The sequence below is a fragment of the Rhipicephalus microplus genome, unplaced genomic scaffold (genome assembly GCF_043290135.1).
Source record: "Rhipicephalus microplus isolate Deutch F79 unplaced genomic scaffold, USDA_Rmic scaffold_199, whole genome shotgun sequence".
NCBI classification, from domain to species: Eukaryota; Metazoa; Arthropoda; class Arachnida; order Ixodida; family Ixodidae; genus Rhipicephalus; species Rhipicephalus microplus.
In genome coordinates this window covers 117501-130000 of record NW_027464770.1, presented here as the reverse complement: position 1 = coordinate 130000, position 12500 = coordinate 117501, and the positions used below count along the sequence as shown (strand labels likewise).

At 60.8% G+C, this 12500-nt stretch overlaps 2 non-coding genes across 2 annotated transcripts; both read right to left on the bottom strand.

Moving 5' to 3' along the window:
- Positions 1 to 639: 639 nt before the first annotated feature.
- On the bottom strand, positions 640 to 792 carry LOC142791912 (5.8S ribosomal RNA). The gene has a single exon (XR_012890501.1). It is a non-coding gene; the product is annotated as a 5.8S ribosomal RNA (ribosomal RNA).
- Positions 793 to 2511: 1719 nt separating this feature from the next.
- Positions 2512 to 4326, bottom strand: LOC142791937 (small subunit ribosomal RNA). The gene has a single exon (XR_012890519.1). It is a non-coding gene; the product is annotated as a small subunit ribosomal RNA (ribosomal RNA).
- Positions 4327 to 12500: the final 8174 nt, after the last annotated feature.

Here is a 12500-nt window from a genome sequence, read left to right as displayed (position 1 = left end):
CTCGTGCGGGAGACTTTTTCCGCTTCGCGGCAAGTCGTCGCGCCGTGCTCTCCGCATCAACCGCGTACGCAGCGAACCGCAAACGTCGGGCGCAGCCTCCTCACCTCCCTGCGCTTTGCGCGCGAACGTTCCCTGTTCGCGCGGCAAAGCCTGGAGGAGGCATGGCCCCGCAGCGTGTTCGAGCGCCCGGTCTACGGGACACCCTGCTTACTTCGAGGGCAACAAGCGCAACGCAAGGCTGCGATCTCGCGCACTTTGCGCACGGCTGGAGAAGCTTTGCTGGCCGGCTTTCGCTCCTCGTGTTTACCGTGCGTTAAAGTTGCGCGTCCGTGGCTCTCGCAGCTCTTGCGCGCCCGGTCGCAGAGAGGAGTACGCAACCTCGACCGCACTTTCCCTGCAGGCTTCCTTCCGACTCGAAGTCCTGCGGCGGTCTCAACGAGGTGCCACATCCTCAATGCAGTCGGTCGCCCCCGTTTCGGTTGGGCTCTGGCACGACGGTCGCCACCGTCTCGCCCTTGAGTGGCCGCTGTTGGCGCTCGCTGTGAGGTGTTCAGCGTGCTGTCCGTGTTGCCGACGCGGTCAAAACGAGTCGACGGCTCACGTTCCCTTGTGCGCCGAAGGCTCTCTTGATATGTGATCCGACCCTCAGACAGACGAAGCCAAGGGAAGACCCAAGGCCGCAATGTGCGTTCAAAGAATCAGTGCTCAGTGTGTCCTGCAATTCACACCAAGTCTCGCAGCTGGCTGCGTTCTTCATCGACCCGAGAACCGAGTGATCCACCGCTTAGAGTCGTGAAAAAGTGTTTGTTCAATTCCGTACAGTCAAAACCAAACGTTTCTGGCACTCGGCCAAACAGTGGCCAAGAAGGGCGCTTTTCAGCGCACGCTTGGACTCCAAAACTCTGCCGCGCCTTTTTCGGCTGCCGCAAATCGAGCAAACGGTGTGTTTCGGACGGCGTTTCGCTTCCGCTACTTGCGAGTGCTTTCGTGGTCCACCCCTCTATAAATACTCGGGAGGCGTCGAAGCCGGTTCTCCAAGCCGGACCCGTAGGTATCGTTGTGTGCTCGCTCTCATTGGCCCGCCTAACCAGAAAATGCCTGCGGTACACCCATTTGGATAAGAGTGCACGCAGATGCGGGCCTCGACGGCTACACATTTCCTCGGGCGGCCGCCTCCCGGCCTCCGTGGAGCGCGGGATGCACGGTCCCATCGACAAGCCTCTCCCGTTTTTACCGTGGCGTCGCGGTTCACCACGGCGGGCGGGTCGGTCTCCTCCGCATAAAAAGGGGGACCCCCGCTTTTTGTTCCACGAAATCGCACAAGCTTTTTTCGCATCCACGGTTTGCCACCGCACACCAAAATGCCGATCCGGCTGCCTACTTTAGCCAACAGGTGGAGCCAGGCGCGCCGTACTTGCGCGGCACTTCCCACGTCCACCGAAGTCGGTGCCAAGGACCACTTTCGGCGCCGGAGCCGCGTACGAGCCTACTCGAGGCGGAAGAACGAAGCCAGCAAGGGCCTGGCCGCAAGTGCGTTCAATTGTCGGGACGTCCAAGTCCCTCGTTCTTCCGTGCTTCCTCTTTCGGCAAGTCGTTGCGGCACCTTCCCAAAGCGCGCAGACCCGCTAATCGCGACGAGCGCGACGTGGCCGTGCCGCCTTTCCCTCGGCAGCAAGCAAAACGCCTGGCAACGTCGACGCTCCCCTAACCGCGATCTCGCACCGTGTTTCGTGTGGCGAATTCAAAAGCCGGCCGGCGCTGCTGCAACCATTACGGTCGGTACGCATACGCCGCGGAGGGCGGGACGGTCATCGGAGCGTGCGGTTCCTCCATCGAGTACTGCGCACCTCGGCCGTCGCATCGCCGTGCCATGACCGGCCGCGCGTCAACGCGAACCGGTGCCAGCGAGATCCCTCGCCTGCAAGAACCGACCGGCAGCCTCCGTCACCCGAGGACGCGGAGGCGCTTGCCGCGGACGGCGGGACGGTATGCACTGGTGCACAGCGGACCCGTCACATCGCCAGTTCCTTGACCGACCGCCGACGCTTGTGCCGTTCCTCTCGTACTTGGCAGTCGCCGCGCGATTGTCGGGTCTCGTTCTTGCACGCTCGAACGGTCGGGAGGGCACTCGGCTGGCGTTTCGGGAACGCGCAGCCTCGCCTTCTACCGACGTAACCACGACTCGCCGTTCGCGCTCCGCCGCTCCTGTTTACAGTACTAGGCGGTCCCGCAGCGGTCGGGTCGCGCATTTCGAGCGCTTCGAGCCACGGTGCAGTGGCGGGTCGAAAGCCGACCTATGAGTGCGTTGCGCCGTTTGTACCCGCGTCCGCCACCTGGCCGACCGTCCAAGGTCGCGGTGTTGGCGTCCGCTGGGCGCAACAATTTGTCACGGGGTGCCGCTCCACATTCAGGCAGCCCCGTGGGGAAAAGCCGACCCCGCGTCCAAACGGGGTCAGCGGCAGAAAGTGTCGGGCGCAGACGCAGCTGAGGCGCTCACCCTTCACAATCCGTTAATGATCCTTCCGCAGGTTCACCTACGGAAACCTTGTTACGACTTTTACTTCCTCTAAATGATCAAGTTTGGTCATCTTTCCAACAGACCGGCGCAACCGAAAGGCCGCGCCGGACATCGGTCCGAAGACCTCACTAAATCATTCAATCGGTAGTAGCGACGGGCGGTGTGTACAAAGGGCAGGGACGTAATCAACGCGAGCTTATGACTCGCGCTTACTGGGAATTCCTCGTTCAAGGGGAACAATTGCAAGCCCCTATCCCAATCACGAAAGAAGTTCCACGGGTTACCCAGTCTTTTCAGACAGGGATAAAGACACGCTGCTTCCTTCAGTGTAGCGCGCGTGCGGCCCCGGACATCTAAGGGCATCACAGACCTGTTATTGCTCTGTTTCGTGCGGCTAGGAGCCGCTTGTCCCTCTAAGAAGGTTGTAAGGTGCTGGGAACCCCGCACCTATTTAATAGGCTAGAGTCTCGTTCGTTATCGGAATTAACCAGACAAATCGCTCCACCAACTAAGAACGGCCATGCACCACCATCCACCGAATCAAGAAAGAGCTCTCAATCTGTCAATCCTCCCAGTGTCCGGGCCGGGTAAGTTTTCCCGTGTTGAGTCAAATTAAGCCGCAGGCTCCACTCCTGGTGGTGCCCTTCCGTCAATTCCTTTAAGTTTCAGCTTTGCAACCATACTTCCCCCGGAACCCAAATACTTTGGTTTCCCGGAAGCTGCCCGCCGAGTCATTTGAGTAACTCAGGCGGATCGCTGGTTGGCATCGTTTATGGTCAGAACTAGGGCGGTATCTGATCGCCTTCGAACCTCTGACTTTCGTTCTTGATCAATGAAAACATTCTTGGCAAATGCTTTCGCAGTAGTTCGTCTTGCGACGGTCCAAGAATTTCACCTCTAGCGCCGCAATACGAATGCCCCCGTCCGTCCCTCTTAATCATTACCTCGTATTCCAAAAACCAACAGAACAGAAACGAGGTCTTGTTCTATTATTCCATGCAAGTTTATTCAGGCGACTCGCCTGCGTTGAGCACTCTAATTTTTTCAAAGTAAAAGCACCGGCCATCTCGAGGCACACAATGAAGTGCACCAAGAAAGAACCGGCATGATGTTCAGTCCGAGCCGTCGCATCGGGTAGATGCACTACTCGTCTGGAACTGAGATCCAACTACGAGCTTTTTAACCGCAGCAGCTTTAGTATACGCTATTGGAGCTGGAATTACCGCGGCTGCTGGCACCAGACTTGCCCTCCAATTGATCCTCGTTAAAGGATTTAGAGTGTACTCATTTCAATTACGGGGCCTCAAAAGAGTCCCGTATTGTTATTTTTCGTCACTACCTCCCCGTGCCGGGAGTGGGTAATTTGCGCGCCTGCTGCCTTCCTTGGATGTGGTAGCCGTTTCTCAGGCTCCCTCTCCGGAATCGAACCCTGATTCTCCGTTACCCGTAACAACCATGGTAAGCAAGTAACCTACCATCGAAAGTTGATAAGGCAGACACTTGAAAGAAACGTCGCCGGCTCGTGGCCATGCGATCAGCACAAAGTTATCCAGAGTCACCACACAATACGGGCCGAAACCCGATCGATCTTGGTCTAATAAAAGCACCCGTTACCCAAAGGGCTCCAGGCTCACTGCATGTATTAGCTCTAGAATTGCCACAGTTATCCAAGTAGGAAGAAACGATCTAAGGAACCATAACTGATTTAATGAGCCATTCGCGGTTTCGCCTTATTTCGGCATGTACTTAGACATGCATGGCTTAATCTTTGAGACAAGCATATGATTACTGGCAGGATCAACCAGGTAATCGTTCGACTGCGCGTCCGTCCTCGCCCTCGGCGGGCCGGACGCAGTCTGTGTGCGGCGGAGGCCACCTTCAGGCGCCCCAACACGCTTATTTTGCACTCCGAGATGACGGCGTTCGAGCTCGCTACGGCACAACCTTCCCGAAAGACGAGTGGGAGCCGTGCGGCAAGAAGCACGTTCATGCTCGCTCTTTTTCGTTGCATCGACTCGGTCGCGCCGTGCGGGTTGCCCAAGCCCGCTGCACTGTCGGTGGACCGGCCGGAACTAGCAACGGAGCCGAGACTGCAAAGCCGCCAGACGACGGGTCACGCCCGCGTCTTCGGCGCTTTCGCATCTGAATCGCCCGAGGACGACACGGAACACACCTCGATATCGTGGTAAAACGGCACCGTCCGACAACCAGCCCCTAACGCATCAAGCGGATGAGGCTGCAGACGACTGCCGTGGATTCCCCTGGAGCAGACCCGAGGACACGCTTGACGAGGCCGAAGCCCGCCGCATATCAGACACCCGGTCGCTTTCGCGTACGCCGCTCACGAGAACCCCCACATAATAGCAGCGATAAGTACCCAGACCTCCTTGGGCCCTAATACGAGCGTACTCGAGAAAATTTCACCGCGGGTGTGCCCCGAAACGTGTGGCATGTTGAGCGTGCCACAAGTCTACGTCGCTCTCAAACCCGCCGAGGTCGTAGAATTTGCGACCCTACTCACGAAATTCCCACCGAGGATACGGCCGCAAACGTACCGCACCTTGGGTAGGCCACGAGTTTGTGCAACACTACGCTGACGGCACAGCACCGAGGTCGTGCGCGCACGCACGGGAAAATTCCGCCGCGGTTTCTGCCGAAAACGTGAGGCACCACGACTCTCCGCAAGTTCGCGTCGACTGCGAAAGACCGAAGTCGTGAACGACGTGTCCGCTACTCGCCGCCGACACGCTGGACACCAAACGTACAACGACTCGACGGCGTCGTAGAGGCCCACGACGCGGTTTTCCTTAACGACGTCTCGGCGTGGCACCGACAGGTTAGAACGGCCGACCAACGTTCCCTGTCCGCCGTTCGGCTCAGTCGAAGGGCTCGGCGACTTCGGCAACGCTGCGAAGCCGCACGGTGACGCACGCCATGTCCCCATTTTTTTTTTCTTTCTGCGTCTGCCGGGGTGCCCCTATAATAGCAGCGATAAGCACCCAGACCGCCGTGGGTCGCTCGCCCCGGCTGACGTGGTTTTTCGTACTCCTGCGGCGGTCGCCGTCAAGCACGTCCAAATACGCTACTTTCGTGGGCGCATTCACGCTCTTTCGCTTCGCCGGAGTGCCAGCACTCACTCTGCCAAAAACGGCGAACATCCGAGCGGCGGTTCCCACTTTTGCGTCGGCGTCGCAAACCCCGCCCCGGCAGACGAGGTTTGCCGTACTCGTGCGACGGTGGCCGGCGGGCACGTCGAAAGACGCCGATATCGTGCGCGAATTGGCGCACCTTGGCTTCACCGGAGTGCCGCCACTGACTCCTCCAAAAACGGCGAAGATCCGAGCGGCGCTTCCCACTTTCGCATCGGCGTCCCGAACTCCGCCCCGGCTGACGCGGTTTACCGTACTCGTGCGACGGTCGCCGGCGAGCACGTGGAAAGACGCCGATATCGTGCCCGAATCGGCTCCGTTCGGCTTCGCCGGAGTGCCAGCACTGGCTCGGCGAAAGACGACGAACATCCGAGCGACGGTTCTCACTATTGCGTACGCGTCGCAAACCCCGCCCCGGCAGACGCACTTTGCCGTACTCGTGCGACGGTCGCCGGCGAGCACGTAGAAAGACGCCGATATCGTGCCGGAATCGGCCCCGTTTGGCTTCGCCGGAGTGCCAGCACTCACTCGGCCACAAACGGCGAACATCCGAGCGGCGGTTCCCACTTAGCCGTCGGCGTCCCGAACTCCGCCCCGGCAGACGCGGTTGCCGAGCTCGTGCGACTAGCGACCGCGAAGCCGTCTCGCGACGCCGCTTTCGTGCGCGGCTCCCACTGCGACCTGGGTCACCCGAGGTCGACGAGCAAAAAAGAATGTCGAAAAAAATTTTTTTTTTTTTTTGCGTCTGCCGGGGTGCCCCTATAATAGCAGCGATAAGCACCCAGACCGCCATGGGTCGCTCGCCCCGGCTGACGTGGTTTTTCGTTTTCCTGCGGTGGTCGTCGTCAAGCACGTCCAAACACGCCACTTTCGTGGGCGCATTCGCGCTCTTTCGCTTCGCCGGAGTGCCAGCACTCACTCTGCCAAAAACGGCGAACATCCGAGCGGCGGTTCCCACTTTTGCGTCGGCGTCGCAAACCCCGCCCCGGCAGACGAGGTTTGCCGTACTCGTGCGACGGTGGCCGGCGGGCACGTCGAAAGACGCCGATATCGTGCGCGAATTGGCGCACCTTGGCTTCACCGGAGTGCCGCCACTGACTCCTCCAAAAACGGCGAAGATCCGAGCGGCGCTTCCCACTTTCGCATCGGCGTCCCGAACTCCGCCCCGGCTGACGCGGTTTACCGTACTCGTGCGACGGTCGCCGGCGAGCACGTGGAAAGACGCCGATATCGTGCCCGAATCGGCTCCGTTCGGCTTCGCCGGATTGCCAGCACTGGCTCGGCGAAAGACGACGAACATCCGAGCGACGGTTCTCACTATTGCGTACGCGTCGCAAACCCCGCCCCGGCAGACGCACTTTGCCGTACTCGTGCGACGGTCGCCGGCGAGCACGTAGAAAGACGCCGATATCGTGCCGGAATCGGCCCCGTTTGGCTTCGCCGGAGTGCCAGCACTCACTCGGCCACAAACGGCGAACATCCGAGCGGCGGTTCCCACTTAGCCGTCGGCTTCCCGAACTCCGCCCCGGCAGACGCGGTTGCCGAGCTCGTGCGACTAGCGACCGCGAAGCCGTCTCGCGACGCCGCTTTCGTGCGCGGCTCCCACTGCGACCTGGGTCACCCGAGGTCGACGAGCAAAAAAGAATGTCGAAAAAAAATTTTTTTTTTTTTTTGCGTCTGCCGGGGTGCCCCTATAATAGCAGCGATAAGCACCCAGACCGCCATGGGTCGCTCGCCCCGGCTGACGTGGTTTTTCGTTTTCCTGCGGTGGTCGTCGTCAAGCACGTCCAAACACGCCACTTTCGTGGGCGCATTCGCGCTCTTTCGCTTCGCCGGAGTGCCAGCACTCACTCTGCCAAAAACGGCGAACATCCTAGTGGCGGTTCCCACTTTTGCGTCGGCGTCGCCAACCCCGCCCCGGCATACGCGGTTTGCCGTACTCGTGCGGCGGTGGCCGGCGGGCACGTCGAAAGACACCGATATCGTGCGCGAGTCGATGCTTCTTGGTCTCGCAGGAGGGCCGCCACTCACTCCTGCAAAAACGGCGAAGATCCGAGCGGCGCTTCCCACTTTTTCGTCGGCGTCGCAAACCTCGCCCCGGCAGACGCGCTTTGCCGTACTCGTGCGACGGTCGCCGGCGAGCACGTCGAAATACGCCGATATCGTGCCCGAATCGGCCCCGTTTCGCTTCGCCGGAGTGCCAGCACTCGCTCGGCCAAAGACGACGAACATCCGAGCGACGGTTCCCACTATTGCGTACGCGTCGCGAACCCCGCCCCGGCAGACGCGGTTTGCCGTACTCGTGCGGCGGTGGCCGGCGGGCACGTCGAAAGACGCCGATATCGTGCACGAATTGGCGCTCCTTGGCTTCACCGGAGTGCCAGCACTCACTCGGCCAAAAACGGCGAACATCCGAGCAGCGGTACCCACTTAGCCGTCGGCATCCCGAACTCCGCGCCGGCTGACGCGGTTGCCGAGCTCGTGCGACTAGCGACCGCGAACGCGTCTCGCGACGCCGCTTTCGTGCGCGGCTCCCATTGCGACCTGGGTTACCCGAGCTCGACCAGCAAAAAAGAAGGTCGAAAATTTTTTTTTTTTTTTCTGCGTCTGCCGGGGTGCCCCTATAATAGCAGCGATAAGCACCCAGACCGCCGTGTGTCGCTCGCCCCGGCTGACGTGGTTTTTCGTACTCCTGCAGCGGTCGCCGTCACGCACGTCCAAATACGCCACTTTCGTGGGCGCATTCGCGCTCTTTCGCGTCGCCGGAGTGCCAGCACTCACTCTGCCAAAAACGGCCAACATCCGAGCGGCGGTTCCCACTTTTGCGTCGGCGTCGTAAACCCCGCCCCGGCAGACGCGGTTTGCCCTACTCGTGCGACGGTCGCCGGCGAGCGCGTCGAAAGACGCCGATATCGTGCGCTAATTGGCGCTCCTTGGCTTCTCCGGAGTGCCGCCACTCACTCCTCCAAAAACGGCGAAGATCCGAGCGGCGTTCTCCACTTTCGCATCGGCGTCCCGAACTCCGCCCGGGCTGACGCGGTTTACCGTACTCGTGCGACGGTCGCCGGCGGGCACGTCGAAAGACGCCGATATCGTGCCGTAATCGGCCCCGTTTGGCTTCGCCCGTGTGCCAGCACTCACTCGGCCAAAAACGGCGAACATCCGAGCAGCGTTTCCCACTTTCGCATCGGCGTCCCGAAGCCCGCCCCGGCAGACGCGGTTTGCCCTACTCGAGCGACGGTCGCCGGCGATCACGTCGAAAGGCGCCGAATTCGTGCACGAATCGATGCTTCTTGGTCTCGCAGGAGGGCCGCCACTCACTCCTGCAAAAACGGCGAAGATCCGAGTTGCGCTTCCCACTTTTTCGTCGGCGTCCCGAACTACGCCCCGGCTGACGCGGTTTACCGTACTCGTGCGACGGTCGCCGGCGGGCACTTCAAAATACGCCGATTTCGTGGGCGCATTCACGCTGTTTCGCTTCCCCGGAGTGCCAACACTCACTCTGCCGAAAGCGGCGATCATCCGAGCGGCGGTTCCCACTTTTGCGTCGGCTTCGCAAACGGCGCCCCGGCAGACGCGCTCGTGCGACGTACTCGTGCGACGGTCGCCGGCGAGCACGTCGAAAGACGCCGATATCGTGCTCGAATCGACCCCGTTTCGCTTCGCCGGAGTGCTGCCAGTCACGGCGCAGAAAACGGCGAACAAGTGTTTTTTTTTTTTTTTTCCTAGAATTTGTGTTATAGAAGGCACATTTGATATCGGACGATAATTTTCAACTTTATCACGCGCACCGATTTTCGTGTAGAGGTTTGCAAGTTTATGGGAATTTCTCCACTTGGAATAATGCGATTTAGTAGTACTACGAGAACTTCATGGATGTACTCAAGGGTACGGGGCAAGTCAGTTACGTCAACACCTGCAGATTTTTTACACTTCAAACTGAAAATTGTTGGTTGTGAGTCCTCGTGTGATATTAAAGGCCGATTCGCTAACACATAGAACAAAGAAAGAAAGGAAGAAAAAACGCCCGCGCTCGCTCAAGAAACCTGGGTTCGCAACAAGTGGCAACAACAAGCAACCGAGCGAGTGCGCCAAAACCCGTGGCGGCCGAACAAACGCGAAGTCCCAACCGCGTCAGCCGGGGCGGCACGGGACAGGAAAAATCACTTCAGCCGGGGCGGCGGGGCACCGAATAAACCTCGTCACCTCGTCGCAGGATAAAAGAGGAAACAAAAAGTCTAAACAGCGTCTGCTGGAGCGAATGCGTAATAAAACAACAACAACAACAAAAAAAAAAAACACCCGCGCTCAAGAAGTCTGCAATCACCACAAAAGGCGACTGTGACCGAGCAGCGTCAGCCGGGGCCGTGCGGAAACGGAAAAACCGCGACTACCGGGGCGTCGAGGCACCGAAAAATCCACTTCAGCCGCGGCGAAAAAAAAAAACAAAAAGAAAGACGGAGGGGGGGGGGGAACCACGTCTGCCGGGGCGAAGGAAAAAAAAAAAACGCGTCTGCCGGGGCGAGCCCGGGTGCGGCACCACCGGGAAAACTGTGGCAAACAGACATGGCGATCGAGTGAGTGGGCCGCCAGCCAGGCTCAGCCAAAAAGTGCAAAGTCCGAACTGCGTCAGCCGGGGCGGCAAAAACCACGTCAGCCGGGGCGGCGCAAAAAACCGCGTCTGCCGGGGCGGCACGAAACCGCGTCAGCCGGGGCGGCGCGAAAACTGCGTCAGCCGGGGCGAAAGAAAAAAAAAAAAAAAACGCGTCTGCCGGGGCGAGCCCGGGTGCGGCACCACCGGGAAAACTGTGGCAAACAGACATGGCGATCGAGTGAGTGGGCCGCCAGCCAGGCACAGCCGAAAAGTGCAAAGTCCGAACCGTGTCAGCCGGGGCGGCAAAAAACCGCGTCAGCCGGGGCGGCGCAAAAAACCGCGTCTGCCGGGGCGGCACGAAACCGCGTCAGCCGGGGCGGCGCGAAAACTGCGTCAGCCGGGGCGAGCCCGGGTGCGGCACCACCGGGAAAACTGTGGCAAACAGACATGGCGATCGAGTGAGTGGGCCGCCAGCCAGGCTCAGCCAAAAAGTGCCAAGTCCGAACTGCGTCAGCCGGGGCGGCAAAAAACCGCGTCAGCCGGGGCGGCGCAAAAAACCGCGTCTGCCGGGGCGGCGCGAAAACCGCGTCTGCCGGGGCGGCGCGAAAACTGCGTCAGCCGGGGCGAAAGAAAAAAAAAACGCGTCTGCCGGGGCGAGCCCGGGTGCGGCACCACCGGGAAAACTGTGGCAAACAGACATGGCGATCGAGTGAGTGGGCCGCCAGCAAGGCTCAGCCAAAAAGTGCTAAGTCCGAACTGCGTCAGCTGGGGCGGCAAAAAACCGCGTCTGCCGGGGCGGCACGAAACCGCGTCAGCCGGGGCGGCGCGAAAACCGCGTCTGCCGGGGCGGCACGAAACCGCGTCAGCCGGGGCGGCGCGAAAACTGCGTCAGCCGGGGCGAGCCCGGGTGCGGCACCACCGGGAAAACTGTGGCAAACAGACATGGCGATCGAGTGAGTGGGCCGCCAGCCAGGCACAGCCGAAAAGTGCTAAGTCCGAACTGCGTCAGCCGGGGCGGCAAAAACCGCGTCAGCCGGGGCGGCGCGAAAACCGCGTCTGCCGGGGCGGCACGAAACCGCGTCAGCCGGGGCGGCGCGAAAACTGCGTCAGCCGGGGCGAGCCCGGGTGCGGCACCACCGGGAAAACTGTGGCTAACAGACATGGCGATCGAGTGAGTGGGCCACCAGCCAGGCTCAGCCAAAAAGTGCTAAGTCCGAACTGCGTCAGCCGGGGCGGCAAAAACCGCGTCAGCCGGGGCGGCGCAAAAAACCGCGTCTGCCGGGGCGGCACGAAACCGCGTCAGCCGGGGCGGCGCGAAAACTGCGTCAGCCGGGGCGAAAGAAAAAAAAAAAAACGCGTCTGCCGGGGCGAGCCCGGGTGCGGCACCACCGGGAAAACTGTGGCAAACAGACATGGCGATCGAGTGAGTGGGCCGCCAGCCAGGCACAGCCGAAAAGTGCCAAGTCCGAACTGCGTCAGCCGGGGCGGCAAAAAACCGCGTCAGCCGGGGCGGCGCAAAAAACCGCGTCTGCCGGGGCGGCACGAAACCGCGTCAGCCGGGGCGGCGCGAAAACTGCGTCAGCCGGGGCGAGCCCGGGTGCGGCACCACCGGGAAAACTGTGGCAAACAGACATGGCGATCGAGTGAGTGGGCCGCCAGCCAGGCTCAGCCAAAAAGTGCCAAGTCCGAACTGCGTCAGCCGGGGCGGCGCAAAAAACCGCGTCTGCCGGGGCGGCGCGAAAACCGCGTCTGCCGGGGCGGCGCGAAAACTGCGTCAGCCGGGGCGAAAGAAAAAAAAAACGCGTCTGCCGGGGCGAGCCCGGGTGCGGCACCACCGGGAAAACTGTGGCAAACAGACATGGCGATCGAGTGAGTGGGCCGCCAGCAAGGCTCAGCCAAAAAGTGCCAAGTCCGAACTGCGTCAGCCGGGGCGGCAAAAAACCGCGTCTGCCGGGGCGGCACGAAACCGCGTCAGCCGGGGCGGCGCGAAAACCGCGTCTGCCGGGGCGGCACGAAACCGCGTCAGCCGGGGCGAGCCCGGGTGCGGCACCACCGGGAAAACTGTGGCAAACAGACATGGCGATCGAGTGAGTGGGCCGCCAGCCAGGCACAGCCGAAAAGTGCTAAGTCCGAACTGCGTCAGCCGGGGCGGCAAAAACCGCGTCAGCCGGGGCGGCGCAAAAACCGCGTCTGCCGGGGCGAATGCAAAAAAAACAAAGAAAAAAGCCCACGCTTAATC